This window comes from Equus quagga, chromosome 3 (genome assembly GCF_021613505.1).
Source record: "Equus quagga isolate Etosha38 chromosome 3, UCLA_HA_Equagga_1.0, whole genome shotgun sequence".
Classification (NCBI taxonomy): Eukaryota; Metazoa; Chordata; class Mammalia; order Perissodactyla; family Equidae; genus Equus; species Equus quagga.
The window spans coordinates 101,799,475-101,814,535 of record NC_060269.1 but is presented as its reverse complement, the minus strand read 5'-3'; positions in this window follow the sequence as shown (position 1 = coordinate 101,814,535).

The following is a 15,061-nucleotide window of genomic DNA, read 5'->3' as shown; positions in this document are numbered from 1 at the left end:
ACTTCATGGTTCTTCCTACTAAACAGTTTGAATACTCCAGTAGAAAGCTTTACCACAAGCCACTGAGGACACTTTGCCTGCAGACCACCCCCAGTGACAGAAAGATGCCCCATGCTACAGGCACTTCACTCTCATTACCCTGATGGCTCCAGATGTGCAGTCCCATTGATGGTGAGAGCAATCGTTTGCAGACATCTATTGAGCAAATGTAAAATACTGGATCTAATCTGTGAGTTTAGGAGAATTCTCATAAACTGACACATTTCAAGCCTCCGCCCTAGGGAAAGCAAATGGGAGACTCTCAAAACTAAGTCTGGCTTTGTGAGATCAAGAGAAGATATATAATCTGAACAAAATTCCCTCAAGTGGGAACAAGATGTGTGGAGCAGAGATATCCTTAAAAAAGTTCTGAGAAGGTTCAGAATTCCCAGTCAGACTGACAGACAAAGCTATCTCTCTCCCAAAGCCATTCAGTAAAGACTGAAGGAGGTGATTGCTTCTTTAAATATGAACACCAATCCGAGACTTCAAGGAACATGAAAAATCAAGGAAATAGGACACCACCAAAGGAACAAAATAACTTTCCAGCAACGAACAGCAAAGTAGTAAAAATCTATGAATTGTCTGAAAAGGATTTAAATTAGATTGTTTACAGGAAGCTGAGTGAGCTATCAAAGAACACAGACAAGTCAATGAAATCAGGAAAACAATATATGTACAAAATGGGAGTTCAACACAGACAGAAATCATGGAAAGAATCAAACATAAAGCTGAAAAAAAATTTAAGAAACTATTTTGTTTAGATGAGGATAACCAAAGAAATAGAATTCTTAGAGCTAAAGAATACAGTGAACTAAATAAAAAATGAACAAAGATCATCAACAGCAGTTTCAATCAAGCAGGAGAAAGAACCTGTGAACTCCAAGACAAGTCGTTTGAAATTATCCAGTCAGTGGAGAAAAGAAAACTACAGACCAATATCCCTCAACTACAGCAGCAAAATTCCCAAGAAAATATGAGCAAACCAAATTCAACAGCATATTAAAAGGATCACACACTATGATCAGGTGAGTTTGTATCTGGGATACAAATATCATTCACCATAATCAAATCAATAAATTTGATACACAACATTAATAGAATGAAAGTCAAGAATCATATGATCATCTCAATAGATGCAGAAAACACATTTGAAAAATACAACATCCTTTCATGATAAAAACAGTCAATAAATTTAGTATAAAAGGAGCATTTTTCAACATAGTAAAGGCCAAATCCAAGAAGCCCACACTTAATATCATACTCAATGGTGAAAAGAAGAAAGCTTTTTCTCTAAAATCAGGAAAAAGACATCTGCCCACTCTCTCCACCTTTTTTTTTTTTTTTGAGGAAGAATAATCCTAAACTAACATTTGCTGCCAATTCTCCTATTTTTGCTGAAGAAGACTGGCCCTGAGCTAACATCCATGTGCATCTTCCTCTACTTTATATGTGGGATGCCTGCCACAGCACAGCTTGACAAGTGGTGTTTAGGTCCACACTCAGGATCTGAACTGGTGGACCCTGGCATGCTGAAGTGGAATGTGTGAACTTAACCGCTGCACCACTGGCCCAGCCTCACACTCTCACTGCTTTTATTTAATATAGTGTTGGAAGTTCTAGTCAGGGCAATCAGAAAAGATGAAGAAATAATAGGCATTCAAATTGGAAAGGGAGAAGTAAAATTTCCTTTATTTGCAGGTGATGTGCCTTACATATAGAAAATCCTAAATGCACCACCAAAATATGGTTAGAGTGGATAATCAGTGGATTCAGCAAGTTTCCTAAATACAAAATCAACATACAGAAATGAGTTATGTTTCTGTACACTAACAATGAAACATCTGAAAAAGAATAAAGGAAAATATTTCTATTCACAATAGCAGCAAAAACAATAAAATGCTTAGGAATAAATTTAATGAGATACATGAGAGATCTCTATACAGTCAGGTCCACATAACATTTTGGTCAATGAGAGACTGCATATACAATGTTGGTCATGGAAGATTACTACCATACGGCTTAGGTGTGTACTAGGATGTATCACCTATGTTTGCGTAAGAATACTGTATGATGTTCATGCAATGACAAAATTCCCTAATGATGCACTTCTCAGAATGCATCTCCATCATTAAGTGATGCATGACTCTACTGAAACGCAAGATTTTTGGGAGAAGTGGCCTATTGTTTAAGTTTGGCATAGTGTTCTTCAGTGGCCCAGGTTTGCAGGTTGATATCAGGGGCACAGACATACACCACTTGTCAGCCATGCTGTGGAGGTGACCCACATATAAAGTGGAGAAAGACTGACACAGATGTTAGCTCAGGGCTAACCTACCTCAAGCCAAAAAGAGTAAGATTGGAAAGAGATGTTAGCTCAGGGTTAATCTTCCTCAGGAAAAAGAAAAAAATAAAACAAGTACAAGACTTTAATGAAAGAAATGGAAGAACACACAAAGGATGAAATGTTATTCCATATACATGGAACAGTAGAATTAACATTGTTAGAACGTCCATACTACCCAAATGAGCTATAGTAAATATAATCCCTATAATAATTCTAAGGCATTTTCACAGAGATAGAAATAACAAAGTTAAAATTTGTATGGGGACAAAAAACACCTCAAATGGCTATGGGAATCCTGAGAATCAAGAACAAAGCTGAAGGCATCACAATTCCTCATTTCAAACTACAGTAAAAAATTATAGTGATACAAAAGTATGGTACTAGCAAAATCATCCACATAAGCCAATGGAACAGAGTACAGAGCCCAGAAATAAAAGCCTCAAATATACAGTCAAGTAATATTTGGCAAGAGACCCAAGAATACTCCATGGGGGAATGGATAGTATCTTTAGTAAATGGGACTGGAAAAGTAGATAAACACATGCAAAACAAGGAAACTGGACACCCATATTACACCACTCACAAAAATTAACACAAAATGAATACAGATTTAAATGTAACACTAAAACATGTAAACCTCCTACAGAATATACAGAAAAAAATCTCCTTGATATTTGTCTTGCCCATAAATTTTTGGATATGACACCAAAAGCACAAGCAAAAGAAGCAAAAACAAACAAGTGGAAGTACATCAAACAAGTAAGCTCGGCACGGCAAAAGAAATAATCAACAAAATGAAAAGGTAACACATCGAATGGGAGAAAATATTTGCAAATCATATATCTGAGAAGATGTTAATATCCAGAATATATAAAGAACTCATACAATTCAATAGGAAAAAAATTAGAATCTGATTAAAAAATGGGCTGAGGAACTGATAGATATTTTTGAAAGAATTTATAAAAATGGCCATTTGTAAAAATGAAAATGTTGTTGACATTACTAATCACAGAAATGTAAGTCAAAATCACAATGATATATCACCTCACACCTGTTAAAATGGCCATCATCAAAAGACAAGATATAACAAGTGTTAATATGGATGTGGAGAAAAGCGAACACTTGTGCACTGTTTTCAGAAATATAAATTGATACAGCAACCATGGAAAACAGTGCAAAGAGCCCTTGAGAAACTAGAAATAGAGCTACCATATGGTTCAGCAATCCCACTTCTGGGTATTTATCCAAAGGAAATGAAAACAGGATGTAGAAGAGATATCTGCACTCCCGTGTTTATTGCAGCATTATTCACAAGGGCCAAGATATGGACACAATGTAAGTTTCCATTGTCACATGAATTGGTACAGTGGATGTGGTATATTTATACAATAGAATATTAAACAGCCATGAGAAAGATAAAAATCTGGCCATTTGCCACAACTTGGCTGGCCCCTGAGGACATTACGGTTAGCGAAATAAGTCAGACAAAAAAGGATGGTTACTGTATGGTCTCACATATATGTGGAATCTAAAAAAGCCAAACTCATAGGAACAGAGATAGGATAATGGTTTCCAGGGACCAGGGTTTGAGGGAAATGAGATGTTGGTCAAGGGGGACCAACCTTCAGTTATAAGATGAATAAATTCTAGGGATCAAATGTACAACATAACGGTATTTTTAATAATACTGAATTAAACTTGAAAGTTGCTAAGTGAATAGATTTTAGATTTTTCTCGCCACAAAAAGAAGTGATATTTATGTGACATTATAGTGGCATTAGCTAATAATATTGTGATAATTATTTGCAATCTATAAGTGTGATAAGTTCAAAATAACACAATGTTGTTTGTAGTTATATTTTAATAAAGCTGGAAAAGATTTGAAATTTTAAATTAATGCTAGAATTTTATTTTAAAAATCCCTTAAGTCAAGCAGTCTTCTGAATTATGTTTGTTATTGAGTGCAGAAGGGCTAAAGATGTTTGATACACCAGTGAATTCATCCATTGTCAGTACTACTCTCTCAATGTTATTGGGTACATTATGGCCTGAGCATCAACCATTTTTTTATTTATATTAAAAAAAAGTGCTTATTTGTGTTCTCGTAATTTTGGTAAGTCTAGAAAACTAAGAAGGTTGACTGTCTCCTAGATTTGAGTTCAGTGGTCACTACATGTCTACATTATGAAAATTCCTCTCCTTTTACAATGCTTCTCCAGTATTTGCTTTAATTTGTCAGTTCAAATAATGTTCCAAGTCATCTGAACTGCTTAAGAATTAAGGTATTGAATTCCATTGCTGACCATGATGATGTAACTAAAGCCAGACTAACCCTCTGCCATAAACAACTAGAAAACTAGACAAATTACATACATCAACTATTTTTAAATAATGAACGTTAGATATCAAAGAAATATGATAACCAAAAGAAGGGAAAATAATGATGTGAACGCTAAGATTATCCCAACTTTCTGACTATAGCCAATTTTCAGATTACATTGCAAGGAACAGGATCTCTTTCAGAAACTAGGGATATCACTGCGTGAGTAAAACAAAGTGGAGTTTGAGGAAACTATACATGGGGAATAGGATCTGCCTAGTTTAGAAATTAAAATAGCCCACACTGTTTTCTACTGAAATATTAAGCTACTCAGAGGAGGCTTTGTTTTGACATGTTAAAGTCAGTCTTCACACATGGTCCTAAACTATCATCACTGTAATACTGCTTTTATATCTTTCAGGCTTGTCAACTGTCTAAACTGCTAAAATTCCAGGTTGGTAGAATGTGACCTTTTCACAGAGCCCATGCAAATAATAAGATAAGTAATACCCAGTATATGTGTCTATTTCTGTCAGAGTAAATAGGCAGGGTGAAAGGGATCCAATTGAGGAAACTGCGCCCCAAGTATTCATTTGGTCTATTCAAACAAGGGTGCCATATCAAGGAATCAGTGTTTCATTCTAGTACTAGCAGACTTGATACTCTAGATACGCAGTGTTGGGAGTAGAGTAGTAAAGTAGTAGGGCCTGCTTTCGTAAATGTCAGTCCATACATTAGGCCCATACACAGCCTCACTCTCTGCCACCATGGACATTTTCTAATTTGCTCTTAGGTCCAGAACAGGGATGATGGATGATAGAGGCTGGCTAATGTCAACTGGCTAAGTCAGTTTATTGTTATTTACTACATTATTATTTATTGCCTGTTCTGTGATGGATGTTCTCTGCTAAGTGTTAACATGGTGTCCCATGATTGAGTGTTTCATCTAACAGGGCCCCATAGTATAGCAGTATGTGTTTTTCCAAACACAGGTAATTCTTCAGTCCTGATGGCATTGTCCTTTTGAGTTGTGATTCTCTTATTATGCTTATCATGAACCCATACAGCATCATCTCTCACCTCTGACATTTCTAATATTATAAGATCTACATAGTAATATAGCCCTTCACAGGCAAGACCCACTGCATGTTCCTTACTTGCTCTAGGCCAACTCAAAGCTGGTAGTCTTTTGTGGCACCTGGTATATGAGCCAGAGTGTGGAATATATTTCTTTTGATTCCTGAAAAGGCCTACAATTCACTGTCTTCCTCCTTTGTGGAGAGACAGGCAAAATGTGCAAATCTATCCTCTATTTAGAAATGATAACCTCAAATACCCCTGATGACTGAATCTCATTTTTATTGATGTGGCAGATACTTTAATATTCATAGAGTTTATCTCTCAATTTCTGGAGCTCATGTGTGTTACACAGTCCTACAAAATACTGACCACTTCTTGCTCATCTTTTCTGTTTTGCATAACATCATCAACATAGTGGGTGGGCACAATATTCTGAAGGATGTCCATTGAATCTATATCTCTTTAAGCTGTCATATGAGAGAAGAGAAGAAAGTTTATTTGATATAGTCCTGAGGAACATCTGTAAATGTATGCCATTGTGTGCTCTAAGAGAATGAGAACTCTCTGTGATTGTCTTTTCAGATAGGAATTGAAGAGAACACATTCACCAAATATGATGATATTTATGATGAGCTAATATGATGAGGCAATGGCCTCATATCACGTATGTACCTGAAGATAAGCTAATCTGCTCCAACAGAGATACCACATCTGGCACAGAAGCTGAGAGTGGAGTAACTGCTTGCTAGAGTTTTGGGGAGTCTATTAGCAGTCTCCAGGATCTTTTGAGTAGGCAGTACCCAGACTATTAATTAATGGAGATATAATAGAGTCCGTCATCCTGCATCCTTTAAATCTTTAAGACCTTTAATTTTCACTATCCTCAGAACTATGATGTTATTTCCTATTTGCACTTTGGCTGCAAAGTCAGAGGAGTGCTGAAAGGAAGCTGTTTCAGGGAAACAGTGGGTTGAATACTGGTCCTCCCCAAAATATGCACAAGTCTTAATCCCCAGAACCTATGTAAATGACCTTATTTGGGGAAAGTGTCTTTGCAATATACTTAAGCTAAAGATACCAAGATAATTTCATTCTGGATGTAGGATGGACTCTAAACCAAATAGCAGGTCTCCTTATAAGAAGAAAGATGGAGGGAGATTAGAGACACAGAAAAGGAAAGGTGCTGTGAAGACACAGACTAAAGGGACCCCACAGTCAAAGAACACCAAGGATTGTCAGCAGCCACCAGGAAGTAGGAGGAAGGCATGGAATGGATTCTTTCCTAAATCCTACAGAAGGAATGGATCCTGACAGCTTTGATTTCAGACTTCTTCCCTCCAGAACTATGAAACGATCAATTTCTACTGTGCTAAGCCACCAGGTTTGTGATAATTTGCTACAGCAGCTCTAAGAAACTGATGTAAAGTGTGTCTGTTTGGTCTTTCCCACTATGACAGACCTTATCCCATAGGCAAAGATACGTTTTGCGGCCTGTCCCAAAGACAAAGTGTATCTCTTCAATTATATTGCTGGGGACTGAGAAAATGATCAGTTGTTTCAGGGATGCTGCTGTCTCTTTTGGAAAGAATTGAGGGAATCATAAGCAGGTACATGTAGCGTGATGTTACAAGATTCTTTGCCTGGAGGACCTATTTTCTTTATCAGTCAGCGAGTTCCAGGTTTAAAAATGTTCAAGTCCAAAAGACCCACAAGTAGTTCTGATTTTAGGGGAGAAATTTTCCTCAACCTTCAGATGCCTATCCTTGAACTCTTCTGGTAATACAGCCTAAGCAGTGTTCTTTAAGTGGCTTATCCATTTTGTCCCTAAGGCTGCCTGCTGTATAACCTTATTCATAGCTTTTCATAGGTGTGACTTTCCTGGCTGCCACTCTAACCTTATGGTTCATTATGACTGCTTGACTTCTGTTGATTTGAGCACCATTTTTTGGTCTCAAATTCCCAGTTATAAGGTGAATAATTTCTAGCGATCTTTGTACAGCATGTTGATTAAAGCTAATAATATATTATTAAATACTTGAAAATTGCTAAGTGAATAGATCCTAAATGTTCTCATCACAAAAATGAAATGGTAATTATGTGAGGTGATGGAGGTATCAGCTAATGCTACAGTGCTAATCATATTGCAATACATACGTGTACACATCAAATCTACACATTGAATATCTTAAACTTACACAATGTCATATTTTAATATCTCAGTAAAACTTTCATTTTGATGTTACTTTGTAATGCTGCTTTGTTTCAAATAAACATAACTGTGATCATAAATATGTAAAAAAATACTCAACAATAAAGGATTACATTTATTACATTATTTCCAGTAAAATAAATAAATATATTCAGGGAAAGAATTGCCAGGCTTTGGATAAATATTTCTTTAATAGATAAATGACTTACTAAAAATTACTTATAAATCCTTGAGGAGATATTTACATTAGAGATTAGAATAATTATTTCTAAATGTTTCCAACTTTGGTCAATATCGAATGAATTCTAACTATGATGTCACTTCTCAACCTCTCATTCATGTCTCTTAAACCTCACATCTTAATTTTTGTTTGGCACATTATTGTTATTACATTGTTAAGGCTTATCACATACACATCTTATCAATGATCACAATTTCCAGTAGTGTTTAGCCTTAGTTTGATATTTGCATGGATATAGTGATGCGATTTGAGTTTTACCACTATCTTGCTATTCCTGAGTGGTTTGACTTTTATTAATTTGTTCTCTAACAAGTATTTCATTTATGTGTCTTGTAGCTTTTCTTGTTGGTGTTTCCTTGTTTACCTGAGATACATCCAGAGGAACTTATTCCTTAAATTCTTACATATTAGGAAAAGCCTGCCTTAAGAGCACAAAAATAGAAACCTAGAAATAATTCAGGTGGAGGAAGGGAGACAACTAAGGTATTAAATTAATGAAGAATTCTTCAAGAAATATCTGACTGAATTAGGAAAAGTAACATAAGATGAAGCAATCCTGAGAAAAATAACAGAGTTGGAGGTATCATACTCCCTGACTTCAAAATACACTACAAAGCCATAGTAATCAAAACAGCACAGTACTAGCAGAAAAACAGACTCACAGATTGATGGAAAAGAATTGAGAACCCAGAAATAAAGCCACACATCTATGAACAGCTAATCTTTGACAAAGAAGCCAAGAACATACAATGAAAAAAGGAAAGTCTCTTCAATAAATGGTTTTGGGAAAATTGGACAGCCAAATGCAAAGGAATGAGAGAAGAAAATTATCTTACACCGTACACAATATTAACTCAAAATGGACTAAAGACTTGAATGTAAGACCTGAAACCATGAAACTCCAGAAGAAAATATAGGCAGTACACTCTTTGACATCGGACTTAGCAGTGGATTTTTGAATACCATGTCTACTTAGGCAAAGGAAACAAAAGAAAAAATTAACAAATGGGATTACATTAGACTAAAAAGCTCCTGTAAGGTAAAAGTAACCATGAGAAAAAATAGAAAACAACCTGCCAATTGGAAGAAAATAATTATAATCATATATCGCTCAAGGAGTTAATTCCTAAAATAGATTAAAAAAACTCATAACACTGAACAACAATGGACAACCCTATCAAAAATATGGGTAGAGGATTTGAACAGACATTTTTCCACAGAAGATATATAGGTGGCCAACAGGCATGTGAAAAGATATTCCACATTGCCAAATATTAGGGGAATTTAAATAAAAATTACAATGAGATACCACCTTACACACATCCAGAAAGGCTATAATGAAGAAGAATTAAGAAATGCTGTGGAGGGTGTGGAGAAAAAGGAACCTTCATACACTGCTTGTGGGAATGCAAACTGATGTTGCCTATGGAAAAGAGTTTGGAGATTTCTCCAAAAATTAAAAAATAGAAATACCATATAATCCTGCTATCCCACTACTGGATATTTTTCCAAAGAATGTGAAATCAACAATTCAAAAAATTTATGCATCCCTCTGTTCATTGCAGAATTATCCACAATAGTCAAGATGTGGAAGCAACCCAAGTACCTGTCAACAGATGAATGGATAAAGAAAATGTGGTATATACACACAGAGGAATACTACTCAGCCATAAATAAGACAAAATTGTGCCATTTGCAAGAACACGGGTGGAACTTGAGGGTATTATGCTAAGCGAAATAAGCCAGACAGAGAAAGACAGATATTGTATGATTTCACTCTTATGTGGAAGATAAACAAACAAACACATAGATAAGGAGACAGATTAATGGTTACCAGAGGGGAAGAAGATGGAGGGAGGGAAAATAGGGCAAAGGGGCCCATATGTATAGTGACTGATAAAAACTACACTATTGGCGGTGAACATGATACAGTCCATGTGAAAGCTGATATATAATAGTGTACACCTGAAATTACACAATGTTATAAGCCTATATGACCTCAATAAAATAATTAAAAATTAAAAAAGAAGGAAACCATGTCACTTGCGATGACATGGAGGAACCTGGAGGGCATTATACTAAGTGAAATAAGCCAGACTTAAAAAGACAAAGACAAATGATTCTGCTTATATGAGGTACCTAGAGAAGTCAAATTCATAGAAACATCAGATATAATGGTGTTAGCCAGGGCTGGGGTGGATGGCGAAATGGAGAATTATTCAATGGTGTGGTTTCAGTTTTCCAAGATGAAAAACTTCTAGAGCTCTATTGTACAATAATGTGAATATAGTTAATACTGCTGAAATGTAAACTTAAAAATGGTTAAGATGGTAAATTTTATGTTACCTGATTTTTACCACAACAAGCAAACAAATAAATAAATAAATAAACAAAAATTGGAATATTTTTGGCCTATTATATAGTTTAAATTTCACTAAAACATCAAAAAAAATCATTTCCTTCAAGATGCTGTGTACACCATCTACCCTTATTCTATTCCTTAATTAACTCCATATTTTTGCTTTCTCTCCTGTTTACTCACTTGCTCTGAACGCTGATGTATGTTCCAGCAAGAAATGGTTACCTTAATGTTAACCCCTATATCTATACTCCCAAATGCACAACAATGTCTTGTTCTTATTATTGAAAAACTAATATATTTATAAATTTTAAGTTAATAGTTACTACTATTATAAGTATATGAAAGCTAAACAAGAATCTAGGATGCAATTACTCAATATAGAAATTATTTCCCAGAAAATAATGATTGAGTATGCCAAGAATTACTGACGGACTTTTCTCAAATGACAAGATTGATAAGCACACCTAACTTGTTATATCTATATTATCTTCCAAATCATGCATAATCCTCCTTTCATACATTAATACAAACTTGACACTCTCAAAATTCATTACATATACCACATCAACATTCACGATTCAAATTTATTCCTATATATCGCTGTATAAGTTTGCCAGGGCTGCCATAACAAAGCACTACAAACTGTGTAGCATAAACAACAGAAATGTATTACCTCATAATTCTGGAGTCTAAAACTCCAAGATCAAGGTGTCAACAAAATCAGTTTCTTCTAAGATCTCTCTTCTCAGATTATAAATGACCATCTTCTGGTGTCTTCACATGGTCTCCTGGCATGTGTCTATGGCCTAATCTCCATACAGGGTGCCCCTATATGACCTCCTTTTAAATTAATTATCTCTTTGAATGCCCAGTCTCCAAATATATTCCCGTTCTGAGGTACTGGTGGTTAGGATATTTTGGGAGGAACACACTTCGGCCCACAACAACCACCATTTAAGATTTCAAAATTATATATATACATATACACGTTTTTTATTTTTGAGGAAGATTAGCACTGAACTAACATCTGCCACCAGTCTTCCCATTTTTACTGAGGAAGATTGGCCATGAGCTCACATCTACGCCCATCTTCCTCTACTTTATATGTGGGACGCTTACCACAGCATGGATTGATAAGTGTTGCAGAGGTCTGAACCTGGGATCTGAAGGGGCAAATTTCAGGAGTTTGCCAGTATACACTTGTATATATACATACTCATATATATCTCTCAGAAGGAATAACTCTATATGCTGGTGAGACTACTTAAAGCTTCAAATAGATTTTAACATTTTCATCTGCTTACTTTGTTTTCTAAACTGAATTCATTTTGTTAAAAGAGTCACTAATCAAATTGAAATCACAATAGCTAATATTTATTAAGCATTATGTGGTTGGCACTGTGTAAGGGCTTTGCATATTTACTTGATTCTCATTATTCCCAACAGTTGTGTTCTGTGAAGTTGCTGCAAACTCATCATTGCTGAATACTGAATCATTGCTCCCAGTGGAAACACGAGGTTGGGCTCCCACAAGTCTCTCTTTACAGCATTTTATTCAACCGATCTACACAGTACCTTGTTTTACGTGTATTTCTGCTTAAAGACACCTTGTTTAATATATATTGTTGATTCCTTAGCATTGAGCTCATAGTCAACAGCTAGAACTCACAGAACTGAATGAAGCTTGTCTAACAAACATATTTTCTCCCTAAGCCATGTCATAGTCATCTTGCTTCCTCTGAAGACCACTAGAAAGCACTTCAGCACCATCCTTGGGGGCCATTCTAAACAGTGCAATCACCAGAGAAACCACAAAAATGCAAAAAATGTGGCATTTGATAGACTGGGAAAGGGACACTTTTCAGTTTGAGAGCTGTACAACAAGGCAGAGACCCTTGTGAGACATCGACCAGGAGCATGCCTGTCAGGTGAATCCATGTTTTTGCTTCTTGGTACACATCTATAGATGAAGATGAAAGCACTGAAAGTATTAATTTTGAGATTACAAATAAATTTTAGTGATTTGGCAAATTCAAAATACAGTCAGAAAATACTAAAGAATGTTTAAGAACTTTTTATTCTCAGACCAATTCAATGAGATAGGTAAGTAAAACATCCATATTTTATGAAAAAATGGTATTACTGGCAGGAATGGGGCCTTTGTATATTTTCTGGCTATCATGATAGCATACATTCCAAGGCCTTTGATTACTGACACATGTTTTCACTTTTAATATATCATTATCAGAATTTAATTATTTTAAATACCTGATTGCAATTTTGTTGAATAAAATACAAGCAAAGAGCTCCCATATCACCTCAATTTTACTTATAACATGATTTGTATTTTATTATAAATAATTGCATATACTTGTTTACCATTTATCATTTTTCTGACCAACTAGTCTATAAGCTCCCCATGGGGTGCAACTGTGTTTATCTCAGTCACCTCTTCTTCTTCAGTACAGAGTACAGAATCTGGCATCTAGTAGACAGAAAATACTTACTGAAAAAATTATCCTTTCTTATGTGTTGGACACTGAAAGAATATTTTATAGTGACTATATCCCACATGATCCTGTATTTCGCACATCCTTGTAACAACTGTTGTGTAGCCCAGAAACTTCAGTGATAATGAAAGATGAAATACATAATATATGCAAGAATTCTGTGAAGAAGTTTTGATATTGCCTCATGTATTTCTATAAGACAGTCTTTGGAACGGCAAAGAAAAACCCTTTTCCAGAGACCAGTGTTTTATCTTAGGCAAAGATTTGGCAGGTTTGCACTGGAGTCCTCCAACAAACTCAAAATTAGGTAAGAGTGGATGAGGGAATTCAAAATCCCATTAAATTCATGTCAGACATATATGAGGTTTCTCCATCAATTCATACAATGTAGTGGGACTTCCTGCTAAGAAATTAGGAAAAGAAAAACACATAAATTTGTGAAATGACATAGTTTTTTTCTTTGAAAATATAGGAATAAAGTTTCAGGTCTCTGTAGGTCAAGTTGTTCAAAATATACCAGTGTTTTAAAATTTAAACAAGCATTTAAACAACAATCCCCTCAAAACTGAAAAAACACCGATGTATGTGAGAGAGTTAAGTAGTTAATTAATAAATTATTCTCACCTCTGCAGCCTTTCTAAGTTCAAAAATTCATTAGAGATTCAATCCTCTTTTCATGTACTGTAAATTCAAGATACTGATACATTATATTTCTATGTGAATGTATTTCTGTAATCATTTAATTATATAGGATGGATATTACATTTTAAATGACCATATTCTCATTTTCCATCTTCATAGTATTAGATTTGTTCCTCTTTTATGATATTATTGACAGTTTCACTGAATCCTAGGGCATTTTAAACATGTTTTATTTTCTTTGCTAACTGATGATCCCCAGTCTCAAAGGAAAACCCATGTGACAGGGTTTCACATGGGACATGGGCCAGCTCAGGACCCATTTTGTGCTCATTGAAATGAAGACATGCCCCAAGGTGAATGAAAGTGGTTGAATAAGAAATTGTTTTCTAAACATCATAATGGTCTTCTGCGTTAAATACGGATCTCTAGCATGAAGATTTGCATTGTCCACACTTGTCTCAATCTCCTCTCCAGTTGCACCAGAGAATAACTAGGTTACCCATGGGGCGTTGAATATCCTTTAGGAATCTAGAGAATGGGAAGCAGAGAAACCTCAGTTGCTCAAGAGTCCTCCTTAGTGATGCTGACCTCAGCAGGAAACAACAAGCCTTCACTTCCATAGCTTAAAGACTCACTGTCCCTTGTGTGTTTTATAGAAGAAACCATGTTGCAGGACCAAAGTCCTGGAACATCTGTGATCAGGAAAATGCATGATGAATGAGATGTACTAAACAAAAGCATGTCTTTCATCTCCATCTCTATGTTATCTGTTTTTTTCTTTCTGAAGAAACCAGAAACCTCCTGATATGTTTCTTTTTTTGATTACTGATTATTACAATTTAATGTAAAGAGATTGTTGCTTGATAACTGTATGAAAGAATGGGAGCCTGAGGCACTATCCCACATTTCAGTCTGTCAAGTGTTTTCCCATACTTAATTTGTGTCTGTAGGCTACAGAAAAGTTATACATATGGGAAACTAAAGCAAGCATTAACAACATGTAGGAATTGGTGATAAGGGAGCTTCACCTGCAAAAATGCTGAAAATTCTCCCTTTTAGGATTTAAAACTTGGCCAAGGGATCTCCTTTGTCAGTTTCTATCCCTAGAATAAATCAACAGTACTGTGATGGGTGTCTCTTCAAGGAATGACATAAACTTTCTGGAAAATCAGGATAGAAAATGATTTTTTTTGTAAAAGTCTGCTTGGATCAATCTCTTGCATTTGTATTCCCTTATTTACCTAAAATATCTCCTGAGCTTCTTTGTGGATTATTTGCTTATTCTTACATTCCCACAGACCCTCCAACACA